Source organism: Crocodylus siamensis, unplaced genomic scaffold, assembly GCF_052110815.1.
Source record: "Crocodylus siamensis isolate JL-2025a unplaced genomic scaffold, ASM5211081v1 HiC_scaffold_16, whole genome shotgun sequence".
Lineage (NCBI taxonomy): Eukaryota > Metazoa > Chordata > Crocodylia > Crocodylidae > Crocodylus > Crocodylus siamensis.
This window is the reverse complement of record NW_028324426.1, coordinates 500,655-515,365: the sequence shown is the minus strand read 5'-3', so window position 1 is coordinate 515,365 and position 14,711 is coordinate 500,655.

The following is a 14,711-nucleotide window of genomic DNA, read 5'->3' as shown; positions in this document are numbered from 1 at the left end:
GTTCTGGGTTTTCCAGAAGACCAGGCTCCGGATCCCTGCAATGCCTTCTTTATGCGAAAGTTTTGGCAGGCTCGGCTCCGGATCCGCTTCCCTGGATCCAGTTTCCAGGTTTACCAGAAGACCAGGCTCCGGATCAATGCAAGGTCTTGTTTATGCGCAAGTTTCAGCAGGCTCGACTCTGGATCCAGTTCCCGGGATCCAGTTTCTGGGTTTTCCGGAAGACCAGGCTCCGGATCCCTGCAATGGCTTCATTATGAACATTTTTTGGCAGGCTTGGCTTCGGATCTGCCTCCCAGGATCCAGTTTCCGGGTTTTCCAGAAGACTAGGCTCCGGCGCCCTGCAATCCCCTCTATGCAAAAGTTTCAGTCTCCTCGGCTCCGGATCCGCTTCCCAGGTCCCAGTTTCTGGGTTTTCCGGAAGACCAGGCTCTGGATCCCTGCAATCCTTTCTTTATGCGAAAGTTTCGGCAGGCTCGGCTCCGGATCCGCTTCCCGGGATCCAGTTTCCGGATTTTCCAGAAAAGCAGGTTCTGGATCCCTGCAATGCCTTATTTTTACAAAAGTTTTCACAGGCTTGGCTCCAGATCCGCATTCCAGGATCCAGTTCCGGGTTTTCCACTAGAGCAGGCTCCGGATACACATCCCAGGATACAGTTTCCGGGTTTTCCTGAAGACCAGGCTCCAGATCCCCTCCATTGGATGCAATTTCTGGGTTTTCCAGAAGACAAAGCTCTGGAGCCCTCCAATGCCTACTTTATGCTTTATTTTCGGCAGGCTCGGTTCCGAATCCACTTCCCGGGATCCACGTTCTGGGTTTTCCAGAAGACCAGGCTCCGGATCCCTGCAATGCCTTCTTTATGCGAAAGTTTTGGCAGGCTCGGCTCCGGATCCGCTTCCCTGGATCCAGTTTCCAGGTTTACCAGAAGACCAGGCTCCGGATCAATGCAAGGTCTTGTTTATGCGCAAGTTTCAGCAGGCTCGACTCTGGATCCAGTTCCCGGGATCCAGTTTCTGGGTTTTCCGGAAGACCAGGCTCCGGATCCCTGCAATGGCTTCATTATGAACATTTTTTGGCAGGCTTGGCTTCGGATCTGCCTCCCAGGATCCAGTTTCCGGGTTTTCCAGAAGACTAGGCTCCGGCGCCCTGCAATCCCCTCTATGCAAAAGTTTCAGTCTCCTCGGCTCCGGATCCGCTTCCCAGGTCCCAGTTTCTGGGTTTTCCGGAAGACCAGGCTCTGGATCCCTGCAATCCTTTCTTTATGCGAAAGTTTCGGCAGGCTCGGCTCCGGATCCACTTCCCTGGATCCAGTTTCCGGGTTTTCTAGAAGACCAGCCTCCAGATCCCTGCAATGCTTTCTTTATGCGAAAGTTTCGGCAGGCTCAGCTCTGGATCCGCTTCCCGGGATCCAGTTTGCGCGGTTTGCGGAAGACCACGCTCCTTATCCCTGCAATGCCTTCTTTATGCAAAAGTTTCGGCAGGCTCAGCTCCAGAGCCGCTTCCCGGGATCTTGTTTCCTGGCTTTCTAGAAGACCAGGCTCTGGAGCCCTGCAATGTCTTCTTTATGCAAACGGTTCTGCAGACTTGGCTCCGGATCCGCTTCCCGGGATCCAGTTCCCGGGTTTTCCGGAAGACCAGGCTCTTGATCCGCTTCCCTGGGTCCAGTTTCTTGGTTTTCCGGAAGACCAGGCTCCAGATCCCTGCAATGCTTTCTTTATGCAAAAGTTTTGGCAGGCTCGGCTCCGGATCCGCTTCCCGGGTTCCAGATTCCGGGTTTTCCGGAACATCAGGCTCCGGATCCACATCCCAGGATACAGTTTCTGGGTTTTCCAGAAGACCAGGCTCTGGAGCCCTCCAATTCCTTATTTATGCAAAAGTTTTCACTGGCTCAGCTCTGGATCCGCTTCTCATGATCCAGTTTCCGGGTTTTCGAAAAGACAAGGCTCTGGATCTGCTTCCCGGGATCCAGTTTTTGGGTTTTCCGGAAGACCAGGCTCTGGATCCGCCCCCAGGATCCACGTTCCGGGTTTTGCGGAAGACCAGGTTCCGGATCCCGCCAATGCCTTCTTTATGCAAAATTTTCGGCAGGCTCGGCTTTGGATCTGCCTCCCAGGATCCAGTTTCCGGGTTTTCCTGAAGACTAGGCTCCGGTGCCCTGCAATCCCCTCTTTATGCGAAAGTTTCGGCAGGCTCAGCTCCGGATCTGCTTCCTTGGATCCAGTTTCCGGGTTTTCCAGAAGACCAGGCTCCAGATCCCTGCAATCCCTTCTTTATGCAAAAGTTTCAGCAGGCTAGGCTCCAGATCCGCTTCCCAGGTTCCAGTTTCCGGATTTTCCGGAAGACAAGCCTCCGGATCGCTGCAATGCCTTCTTTATGCGAAATTTTCTGCAGGCTCGGCTCCGGATCCTCTTCCCCTTATCCAGATTCCAGGTTTTCCAGAAGACCAGGCTCTGGATCCGCTTCCCAGGATACATTTTCCGGGTTTTCCTGAAGAGCAGGCTCCGGATCCCCTCACTTGGATACTGTTTCTGGGTTTTCCAGAAGATGAGGCTCTGGAGCCCTCCAATTCCTTATTTTTGGAAAAGTTTTCACAGGCTCAGCTCCGGATCTGCTTCTCATGATACAGTTTCCGGGTTTTCCAAAAGACCAGGCTCCGGATCCACTTCCCAGGATTCAGTTTCTGTCATTTTCGGAAGACCAGGATCCAGATCCGCTTCCCGGCATACAGTTTCTGGGTTTTCCAGAGGACCAGGCTCTGAAGCCCTGCAATGTCTTCTTTATGCAAAAGTTTCGGCAGGCTCGGCTCCAGATCCGCTTCCTGGGATCCAGTTTCCGGGTTTTCTGGAAGACCAGGCTCTGGAGCCGTCCAATGTTTTCTTTTTGCATTATTTTCGGCAGGCTTGGCTCCGGATCCACTTTCCAGGATCCAGTTTCCGGGTTTTACAAAAGACCATGCTCCGGATCCGCTTCCCCGGATCCAGTTTCCGGCTTTTCCGGAAGACCAGGCTCCGGATCCACTTCCTGGGATCCAGTTTCCAGGTTTTCCAGAAGACTGGGCTCTGGTGCCCTGCAATCCCCTCTTTATGCAAAAGTTTCAGTCTCCTCGGCTCCGGATCCGTTTCCCGGGATCCAGTTTCCGGGTTTTCTAGAAGACCACGCTCTGGATCCGCTTCCCAGGTTCCAGTTTCTGGGTTTTCCGGAAGACCAGGCGCTGTATTCCTGCAATCCCTTCTTTATGCAAATGTTTTGGCAGGCTCTGCTCCGGATCCGCTTCCCTGGATCCAGTTTCCGGGTTTTCCAGAAGACCAGGCTCCGGATCCCTGCAATCCCTTCTTTATGCCAAAGTTTCGGCAGGCTCAGCTCCAGATCTGCTTCTGGGGATCCAGTTTCCCGTTTTCCTTAAGACCAGCCTCCGGATCTGTGCAATGCCTTCTTTCTGCAAAAGTTTCGGCACGCTCAGCTCCGTATCCGCTTCCCTGGATCTAGTTTCCGGGGTTTGCGGAAGACCAGGCTCTGGATCCCTGCAATGCCTTCTTTATACAAAAGTTTCAGCAGGCTCTGCTCTGGATCCGCTTCCCGAGATCCAGTTTCTGGGTTTTCCAGAAGACCAGGCTCCGGATCCGCTTCCCAGTATCCAGTTTCCAGCTTTTCCGGAAGACCAGGCTCCGGATCTGCTTTCCGGGAGCAGTTTCCGGGTTTTCTGAAGGACCAGGCTCTGGAGCCGTCCTATGCCTTCTTTAGCAAAAGTTTCGGCAGGCTCGGCTCCGGATCCGCTTCCCTGGATCCAGTTGCCAGGTTTACCGGAAGACCAGGCTCCGGATCAATGCAAGGTCTTCTTTATGCAAACGTTTCGGCAGGCTCGGCTTCGGATCTGCTTCCCGGGATCCAGTTTCCGGGTTTTTCGGAAGACCAGGCTCCGGATCCGCTTCCTGGGATCCAGTTTCCGGGTTTTCCAGAAGACTAGGCTCTGGTGCCCTGCACTCCCCTCTTTATGCAAAAGTTTCGGTCTCCTTGGCTCTGGATCCGCTTCCCTGGATCCAGTTTCTGGGTTTTCCAGAAGACCAGGCTCTGGATCCCTGCAATGCCTTCTTTATGCGAATGTTTTCCCAGGCTCGGCTCCGGTTCTGCTTCCCGGGATCCAGTTTCCGGGTTTTCCGGAAGACCAGGCTCCAGAGCCCTCCAATGCCTTCATTATGCAAGAGTTACAGCAGACTTGGCTCCGGATCCGCTTCCCGGGATCCAGTTTCCGGGTTTTCTGGAATACCAGGCTCCGGATCCCTGCAATACCTTCTTTATGCATAAGTTTTGGCAGGCTCGGCTCCGGTTCTGTTTCCTGGGATCCAGTTTCATGGTTTTCCAGAAGACGAGGCTCCGCATCCACTTCCCAGGATACAGGTTCTGGGTTTTCCAGAAGACCAGGCTCCGGATCCGCTTCCCAGGTTCCAGTTTCTGGGTTTTCCGGAATATCAGGCTCCGGATCAGCTTGCCGGGAGAAGTTTCCAGATGTTCTGGAAGACCAGGCTCCGGATCCCTGCAATGCCTTCTTTATGCAAAAGTTTCGGCAGGCTCGGCACCGGATCTGCTTCCCCGTATCCAGATTCCAGGTTTTCCAGAAGACTAGGCTCTGGATCTGCTTCCCGGGATCCAGATTCCAGGTTTTCCAGAAGACTAGGCTCTGGATCTGCTTCCCGGGATCCAGTTTCCTGGTTTTCCAGAAGACCAGGCTCCGGATCCACTTCCCAGGACAGTTACTGGGTTTTCTTTAAAACCAGGCTCTGGAGATCTCCAAGGCCGAATTTATTCAAAAGTTTTCAAAGGCTCGACTCGGGATCCACTTCCCAGGATCCAGTTTCCTGGTTTTCAAAAAGACCAGGCTCTGGATCCGCTTCCCGGGATCCAGTTTCTGGGTTTTCTGGAAAACCAGGTTCCGGATCCGCTTCCCGGGATCCACGTTCCGGGTTTTCCGCAAGACCAGGCTCCGGATCCCTGCAATGCCTTCTTGAAGCAAAAGTTTCACTTGCATTGCGTTGACCTGGTGGCTACAAGGCCCCATAGGCTTGAAGGGGGTTGACATGGTGGCTTCAGGGCCACATCGGCTTGCCTGGGGTTGACCTGGTGGCTGCGAGGCCCCATTCGCTTGCCTGGGGTTGACCTGGGGGGGCGCAAGATCCCTTCACTTGCATTGGATTGACCTGGTGAATGCAAGGCACCCTTCACTTGCCTGGCGTTGACCCGCTGCCTGCAAGGCCCCATTCGCTTGCATTCGGTTTACCTGATGTCTGCAAGGCCCCAATCACTTTCCTGGGGTTGACCTGGTGGCTGCAGAGCCCCATTCACTTTCCTGGGGTTGACCTAGTGGCTTCAGGGCCCCATAGGCCTGAAGCAGGTTGACCTGGTGGATGCAAGACGCCCTTCACTTGGAGGGGCTTGACCAGGTGGTTGCAAGGCCCCTTCACATTCATTGGGTTGACCTGGTGGCTGCAAGGCCCCATTCGCTTGCCTGGGGTTGACCTGGTTGCTCCAAGGCCCCATTCACTTGCCTGGCGTTGACCTGGTGGACACAAGGCCCCATTCACTTGCCTGGGGTTGACCAGGTGGCTGCAAGGCCCCATTCACTTACCTGGGGTTTACCTGGTGGCTGCAAGGCCCCATTCGCTTGTCTGGGGTTGACCAGTGGCTACAAGGCCCCATAAGCTTGCAGGGGGTTGACCTGGTGGCTGCAAGGCCCCATTCACTGGCCTGGGGTTGGATTGGGGTCCAAACGTCGCCCTAGGCATGCCTGGGGTTTAGCTGGTGGCTGCAGGGCCCCACAGGGTTCCAGGCTGTTGATCTGGTGGCTGCAAGGCTGCATTGGCTTACCTGCGGTTGACCTGGTGGCTGGAAGGCCCCTTAGGCTAAAAGGGGGTTCACCTGGTGGCTGTAAGGCCCCTTCACTTGCATTGGGTTGACCTGGTGGCTGCAACGCCTGTTTCTCTTGCCTGTGGTTGACCTGGTGGATGCAAGGACCCATTCACTTTCCTGGGGTTGAGCTGGTGGCTTCAGGGCCCCATAGGCTTCCAGGGGGTTGACCTGGAGGATGCAAGATGCCCTTCACTTGCCTGGGGTTGACCTCATCGCTGCAAGGCCCCATTCGCTTGCATTGGGTAGACCTGGTGTCTGCAAGGCCCCTTTCGTTTGCCGGTGGTAGACCTGGTGGCTGCAAGGCCCCATTCACTTTCCTGGGGTTGACGTGGTGGAAGCGAGACCCCATTAGCTTGCCTGGCATTGGCCTGGTCGGTGCAAGACCCCTTCACTTGCATTGGGTTTACCTGGTGGCTTCAAGGCTCCATAAACTTGTAGGGGGTGGACCTGGTGGCTGCAAGGCCCCATTCACTTGCCTGGGGTTGGATTGAGCTCCAAAAGTCCCCCTAGACATGCCTGCGGTTGAGCTGGTGACTGCAGGTCCCCATAGGCTTGCAGGGTGTTGACCTGGTGGCTGCAAGGCTGCATTGGCTTACCTGGGGTTGACCTGGTGGCTGGAAGGCCCCTTAGGCTTAAAGGGGGTTCACCTGGTGGCTGCAAGGCCCCTTCACATGCATTGGGTTGACCTGGTGGCTGAAAGACCCCATTCATTTTCCTGGGTTGACCTGGTGGCTGCAAGGCCCGTTTCGCTTGCCTGTGGTTGACCTGGTGACTGCAAGACCCCATTTCCTTCCCTGGGGTTGACCTGGAGGGTGCAAGGCTCTATTCACTTGCCTGGGGTTGACCTGGTGGCTGCAAGGCCCCATTCGCCTTCCTGAGGTTTACCTGGTGGCTGAAAGGCCCCATTCGCCATCCTGGGGTTCACCTGTTGGCTGCAAGGCCCCTATCGCTTGCATTGGTTTGACCTGGTGGCTGCAAGGTCCCTATCACTTGCATTGGTTTGAGCTGGTGGATGCAAGATGCCCTTCACTTGCGTGGGGTTGACCTGGTGGCTGCACGGCCCCATTCGCTTGATTGGGTAGACCTGGTGTCCGCAAGGCCCCATTAACTTCCATGGGGTTCTACTGGTGGCAGCAGGGACCCTTTCGCTTGCATTGGGTTGACCTGGTGCCTGCAGGGCCCCATAGGCTTGCCTGTGGTTGACCTGGTCTCCAAAAGTCCCCGTAGGCATGCCTGGGGTTGACCGGGTGGCTGTAGGGCACCATAGGTTTGCAGGTGGTTGAGCTGGTGGCTGCAAGGCAGCATTCGCTTCCCTGGGGTTCTCCTGGTGGCTGCAGGGCCCCATTCCCTTAATCGTGTAGACCTGGTGTCTGCAAGGCCCCATTAGCTTCACTGGGGTTCTCCTGGTGCCTGCAGGGCCCCATAGGCTTGGCTGGCGTTGACCTGGTGGGTGGAAGACCATTTCACTTCCATTGCGTTGACCTGGTGGCTGCAAGGTGCCCTTCACTTGCTTGGGGTTGACGCGGTGCCTGCAAGGCCCCATTCGCTTGCCCGGAGTTGACCTGGTGACTGCAAGGTCCGATTCGCTTGCAGGTGTTTGACCTGGTGGCTGCAAGGCTGCATTCACTTACCTGGGGTTGACTTGGTGGCTGGAAGGCCCCATTCACTTCCCTGGGGTTGACCCGGTGGCTGCAGGGCCCCATAGGCTTATTGGGGGTGCACCTGGTGTCTGCAAGGCCCCATTCGCTTGCCTGGGGTTGACCTGGACTTCAAAAGTCCCCGTAGGCATGCCTGGGGTTGACCTGGTGAGCGCACTTGCTGCTGCCCGGGGCTTCATTCCCAAACAAGCAACGGGAATGCGGACTCAGGACCCGCACAACCTCCAGGAGCTTAAGCCTCCATCAAGTGCCCCCCCCACCCGGGCTTAGAGCCTCCAAGGAGTGCCCCTCCCACCTTGGCCAGGCCCCTTTCACATCCCTGGGGTTGACCTGGTGGCTGCAAGGCCCCCTTCACTTGCATTGGGTTGACCTGGTGGCTGCAGGGCCCCATAGGCTTGCCTGGCGTTGACCTGGTGGGTGCAAGACCCCTTCACTTCCATTGCGTTGACCTGGTTCCTGCAAGACGCCCTTCACTTGCCTGTGGTTGACCAGGTACCTGCAAGGCCCCATTTGCTTGCATTCGGTTGACCTGGTTTCTGCAAGGCCCCATTCGCTTGCCTGGGGTTGACCTGGTGGATGAAAGGACCAATTCACTTGCCTGGGGTTGACCTGGTGGGTGCAGGGCCCCATAGGCTTGCCTGCGGTTGGCCTGGGCTCCAAAAGTCCCCCTAGGCATGCCTCATGTTGACCTGATGGCTGTAGGGCCCCATAGTCTTGCAGGCTGTTGACCTGGTGGCTGCAGGGCTGCATTCGCTTACCTGGGTTCGACCTGGTGGCTGGAAGGCCCCATTCGCTTGCCTGGGGTTGACCTGGTGGCTGCAAGGCCCCATTCGCTTGTATTGCTTTGACATGCTTTCTGCAAGGCCCCATTCGCTTGCCTGGGGTTGACCTGCTGGCTGCAAGGCCCCATGCACTTGCTTTGGGTTGACCTGGTATCTGCAAGGCCCTGTAGGTTTGCCTGGGGTTGACCTGGTGGCTGCAGGGCCACATAGGCCTGCAGGGGATTGACGGGGTGGCTGCAAGGTCCCATTCGCTTGCCTGGGTTTGAGCTGGTGGGTGCAAGGCCCCATTCGCTTGCCTGGGGTTGACCTGGGCTCCAAAAGTACCCCTAGGCATAGCTCGGGTTGACCTGGTGCCAGGACTTTTTGCCACCCAGTCCTTCACTCTCAAATAACCACTGGGAGTGGGGACGCAGGACCCGCACAACCGCAAGGGGCTTAAGCCTCCATCAAGTGCCCCCCGCACCCGGGCATAAGCCTCCAGGGATTGCCCCCCGCACCTGGGCCAGAACCCATTCGCTTGTATTTCGTTGACCTGGTTTCTGCAAGGGCCCATTCGCTTGCCTGGGGTAGATCTGCTCGCTGCAAGGCCCCATTCACTTGCATTGGGTGTACCCTGTGGCTGCAAGGCCCCATTCGCTTGTATTGCGTTGTCCTGGTGTATGCAAGACCCCATCCGCTTTCCAGGGGTTGACCTGCTGGCTGCAAGGCCCCTTTCGCTTGCCTGGTGTTGACCTGGTGGCTGCAAGGCCCCATTCGCTTACATTGGGTTGACCTAGTGGATGAAAGACCCCATTCGCTTGGCTGGGGTTGACCTGGTGGCTGCAAGGCCCCCTTGAATTGCCTGGGTTAGACCTGGTGGCTGCAAGGCCACATTCGCTTACCTGGGGTTGACCTGCAGACTGCAATGCCCCATCCGCTTGCCTGGGGTTGACCTGCTGACTGCAAGACCCCATTCACTTGCATTGGGTTGACCTGGTGGCTGAAAGGCCCCGTAGACTTGCCTGGGGTTGACCTGGTGGCTCCAAGGCCCCATTCGCTTGCCTGGGGTTGACCTGGTGTCTGCAAGGCCCCGTAGGCTTGCCTGGGGTTGACCTGGTGGTTGCAGGGCCACATATGCGTGCTGGGGGTTGACCTGCTGGCGGCAAGGCCCCTTTCACTTGCATTGGGTTGACCTGGTGTCTGCAAGGCCCCGTTCGCTTGCATTGGGTTATCCTGGTATCTGCAAGGCCCCGTAGGCTTGCCTGGGGTTGACCTGATGGTTGCAGGGCCACATAGGCGTGCTGGGGGTTGACCTGCTGGCTGCAAGGCCCCATTCGCTTTCATTGGGTTGACCTGCTATCTGCAAGGGCCCATTCACTTGCCTGGGGTAGACCTGGTGGCTGCAAGGCCACATTCGCTTACCTGGGTTTGACCTTCTGGCTGCAATGCCCCATGCCCTTGCATTAGGTTGACCTGGTGTCTGCAAGGCTCCGTAGGCTTTCCTGGAGTTGACCTGGTTGCTACAGGTGCACATAGGCCGGCAGGGGGTTGACCTGGTGGCTGGAAAGCCCCATTCTCTAGTCCGTGGTACACCTGGTGGCTGCAACACTCCATTCACTTGCATTGGCTTGCCTTGGTGCCTGGAAGTCCCCGTAGGCTTAACTGGGGTTGACCTGGTGGCTGCAAGGCCCCATTCGCTGTATTGCTTTGACCTGCTGTCTGCAAGGCCCCATTCGCTTGCCTGGGGTTGGCGTGGTGCCTGGAAGGCCCCATTCACTTGCCTGGGGTTGACCTGGTGTCTGCAAGGCCCCGTAGCCTTGCCTGGGTTTGACCTGATGGTTGCAGGGCCACATAGGCCTGCAGGGGGTTGACCTGCTGTCTGCAAGGCTCCACTCGCTTGGCTGGGGTTGATCTGGTGGCTGCAAGGCGCAATTCGCTTTCATTGGGTTGATCTAGTTGCTGAAAGCCCCCTTTCGCTTTCATTGGGTTGGTCTTGTGGCTGCAAGGCTCCGTAGGCTTTCCGGGGTTTGACCTGGTTTCTGCAAGGCCCCATTCTCTTGCCTCGGGTTGACCTGGTGGCTGCACTGTCCCATTCGCTTGCCTGGGCTGGAGCTGGTGGCTGCAAGGTGCCATTCACTTGCCTGGGGTTGACCTGGGCTCCAAAAGTACCCCTAGGCATGGCTGGGGTTGACCTGGTGTACGGACTTTCTGCCGCCCGGGTCTTCACTCCCAAATAACCACTGGGAGTGGGGACGCAGGATGCGCACAGCCGCCAGGGGCTTAAGCCTCCATCAAGTGCCGCCCCCCCCGGGCTTAAGCCTCCAAGGAGTGCCCCCCACACCTAGGGCAGCCCCATTCGTTTGTATTGAGTTGACCTGGTGTCTGCAAGGCCCCATTCGCTTGCCTGGTGTTGACGTGGTGGCTGAAAGGCCCCATTCGCTCATCTGGGGTTGACCTGCTGGATCCCAATCCCCATCCGCTTTCCTGGGCTTGAGCTGGTGGATGCAAGGCCCCATTCGCTTACATTATGTTGACCTGGGGGCTGCAAGGCCCCATTCACTTACATTGGGTTGACCTGGTGGCTTCAAGGCCCCATTCGTTTGCCTGGGGTTCACCTGGTGGCTGGAAGCCCCATTCGCTTACCTGGAGTTGACTTGCTGGCTGCAAGGCCCCGTTCACTTACATTGGATTGACCTGGAGGCTGCAAGGCCCCATTCGCTTGCCTGGGGTTCACCTGGTGGCTGCAAGGCCCTATTTGCTTGCCTGGGGTTGATCTGGTGGCTGCAAGGCCCCGTAGGTTTTCCTGGGTTTGACCTGGTGTCTACAAGGCCCCATTCGCTGGTCTAGGGTTGACCTGGAGGCTGCAAGGCCGCATTCACTTACCTGGGGTTGACGTGCTGGGTCCAAGGCCCGATTCGCTTGTCCGGGGTTGACCTGGTGGCTGCAAGGCCCCATTCACTTGCAGTGGGTTGACTTGGTGTCTGGAAGTCCCCGTAGGCTTTACTGGGGTTGACCTGGTGGCTGGAAGGCCCCATTCGCTTGTATTGCTTTGACCTGCTGTCTGCAAGGCCCCATTCGCTTGCCTGAGGTTGACCTGCTGGCTGCAAGGCCCCATTCACTTGCCTGGGGTTGACCTGGTGTCTGCTAGGACCCATTCACTTGCATTGGGTTGACCTGGTGTCTGCAAGGCCCAATGGCTTGCCTGGGGTTGACCTGGTGACTGCAAGGCCCCATTGACTTGCATTGGCTTGACTTGGTGTCAGGAAATCCCGTTAGCTTTCCTGGGGGTAACCTGGTGCCTCCAGGGACACATAGGCCGGCAGGAGGTTGAACTGGTGTCTGGAAAGCCCCATTCGCTTGTCTGGGGTTGAACGAAAGGCTGCAAGGCTCCATTCTCTTCTATTGCTTTGAGCTGCTGTCTGCAAGTGTCCATTCTCTTGCCTGGGGTTGACCTCTTGGCTGCACTGTCCCATTCACTTGCCTGGGGTTGATCTGGTGGCTGCAAGGCCCCATTCACTTCCCTGGGGTTGACCTGCTGGCTGCAAGGCCCCTTTCACTTGCATTGGGTTGACCTGGTGTCTGCAAGGCCCCGTAGGCTTGCCTCGGGTTGACCTGGTGGCTGCAGGGCCACATAGGCCTGCAGGGGATAGACGGGGTGGCTGCAAGGTCCCATTCGCTTTGCTGGGCTTGAGCTGGTGGCTGCAAGGTGCCATTCACTTGCCTGGGGTTGACCTAGGGGTCCAAAAGTACCCCTAGGCATGGCTGGGGTTGACCTGGTTCCCGGACTTTCTGCCGCCCGGGTCTTCACTCCCAAATAACCACTGGGAGTGGGGACGCAGGGCGTGCACAACCGCCAGGGGCTTAAGCCTCCATCAAGTGCCCCCCCCACCCGGGCTTAAGCCTCGAAGGAGTGCCCCCCGCACCTAGGGCAGGCCCCAGTCGCTTGCATTGGGTTGACCTGGTGTCTGCAAGGGCTCACTCGCTTTCCTGCGGTTGACCTGCTGGCTGCAAGGCCCCATTCGCTTTCATTGGGTTGATCTAGTGGCTGAAAGGCCCCATTCGCTTTCATTGGGTTGACCAGGTGGCTGCAAGGCCCCAGTTGCTTACCTGGGGTTGACCTGCTGGCTGAAAGGCCCCTTTCACTTGCATTGGGTTGACGCAGTGCCTGCAGGGCCACATAGGCATGCAGAGGATTGACCTGCTGCCTGCAAGATCCCATTCGCTAGCGTGGGTTTTAGGTGGTGGTTGAAAGGTCCCATTCGCTTGCCTGGGTTTGACCTGGCCTCCAAAAGTACCCCTAGGCATGGCTGGGGTTGACTTGGTGCCCGGACTTTCTGCCGCCCGGCCCTTCTCTCCCAAAGAAGCACCGGGAGTGGGGAAGCAGGACCCGCACAACCGCCAGGGGGCTTTAGCCTCCATCAAGTGCCCCCCCAACCGGAGCTTAAGCCTCCAAGGAGTGCCTCTGCACCTGGGCCAGGCCCCAATTACTTGTATTGCGTTGACCTGGTGGCTGCAAGGCCCCATTGACTTGCCTGGGGTTGTCCTGGTGGCTGAAAGGCCCCATTCACTTGCCTGGGGTTAACCTGCTGGCTACAAGGCCCCATTCACTTGCATTGGGTGTACCCTGTGGCTGAAAGGCCCTATTCAGTTGTATTGTGTTGATCTGGTGTCTGCAATGCGACATTCGCTTGCCTGGGGTTGACCTGGTGGCTGCAAGGCCCCATTCGCTTACCTGGGGTTGACCTGCTGGATGCCAGGCCCCATTCACTTTCATTGCGTTGACCTAGAGGCTGAAAGACACCATTCGCTTGCATTGGGTTGACCTGGTGGCTGCAAGGCCCCGTAGGCTTCCCTCGGTATGACCTGGTGGATGCAAGGCCCCATTCCCTTGCCTGCAGTTGACCTGGTGCCTGCAAGGCTCCATTCGCTTTCATTGGGTTGACCTAGTGTCTTGAAGACCCCATTCGCTTGCCTGGGGTTGATTTGTTGGCTGCAAGGCCCATTCGCTTGCCTGGGGTTGACCTGGTGTCTGCAAGGCCCCATTCGCTTACCTGGGGTTGACCTGCTGGCTGCTAAGCCCCATTCGCTTACATTGGGGTGACCTGGTCGCTGCAAGGCCCCATTCGCTTGCCTGGGGTTGACCTGGTGGCTGCAAGGCCCCATTCACTTGCCTGGGGTTGACCTGGTGGCTGCAAGGCCCCATTCACTTGCCCGGGGTTGACATGGTGACTTCAAGGCCCCATTCGCTTTCATTGGGTCGACCTGGTTTCTGCAAGGCCCCGTAGGCTTGCCTGTGCTTGACCTGGTGGCTGCAAGGCCCCATTCGCTTGCATTGGGTTGACCTGGTGGCTGCAAGGCCCCATTCGCTTGCCTGAATTAGACCTCGTGGCTGGAAGTCCCCATTCACATGCCTGGGGTTGACCTGGTGGCTGAAGGCCCCATTCGCTTACCTCAGGTTGACCTAGTGGATGAAAGGCCCCTTTCACCTGCATTGGGTTGACGTGGTGGCTGCAAGGCCCAATTCTCTTACATTGGGTTGACCTCGTGGCTGGAAGGCCCCATTCACATGCCTGGGGCTGACCTGGTGGCTGAAGGCCCAATTCGCTTACCTGGGGTTAACGTGCTGGCTGAAAGGCCCCTTTCACTTACATTGGGTTGACCTCGTGGCTGGAAGGCCCCATTCGCTTGCCTGGGGTTGACCTGGTGGCTGAAAGGCCCCATTCGCTTACCTGGGGTTTACCTGCTGTCTGAAAGGCCCCTCTAACTTGCTTTGGGTTGACATGATGGCTGCAAGGCCCCAATCGCTTGCATTGGTTTGACCTGGTGTCTGCAAGGCCCCATTCACTTGCCTGGTTTAGACCTGGTGGCTGCAAGGCCACATTCACTTACCTGGGGTTGACCTGCTGGGCCCAAGGCCCCATTCGCTTTCCTGGGGTTGACCTGGTGGCTGAAAGGCCACATACGCTTGCCTGGGCTAGGCCTGGTATCTGAAAGGCTCCATTCACTTGCCTGGGGTTGACCTGCTGGCTGCAAGGGCCCATTCGCTTTCATTGGGTTGACCTAGTGGCTGAAAGGCCCCATTCACTTGCATTGGGTTAATCTGGTGGCTGCAAGGCCCCGTAGGCTTGCCTGGGTTTGACCTGGAGGCTGCAAGGCCCCATTCACTTACCTGGGGTTGACTTGCTGGGTCCAAGGCCACATTCACTTGGCTGGGGTTGACCTGGTGTCTGAAGGCCGCGTTAGCTTGCCTGGGTTGACCTGGTGGCTTTAAGCCCTCTTTGCTTACCTGGGGTTGACTTCCTGGCTGCTAGGCCCCGTTCACTTACATTGGTTGGACCTGGTGGCTGGAAAGCCCCATTCGCTTGCCTGGGGTTGACCTGGTGTCTGAAAGGT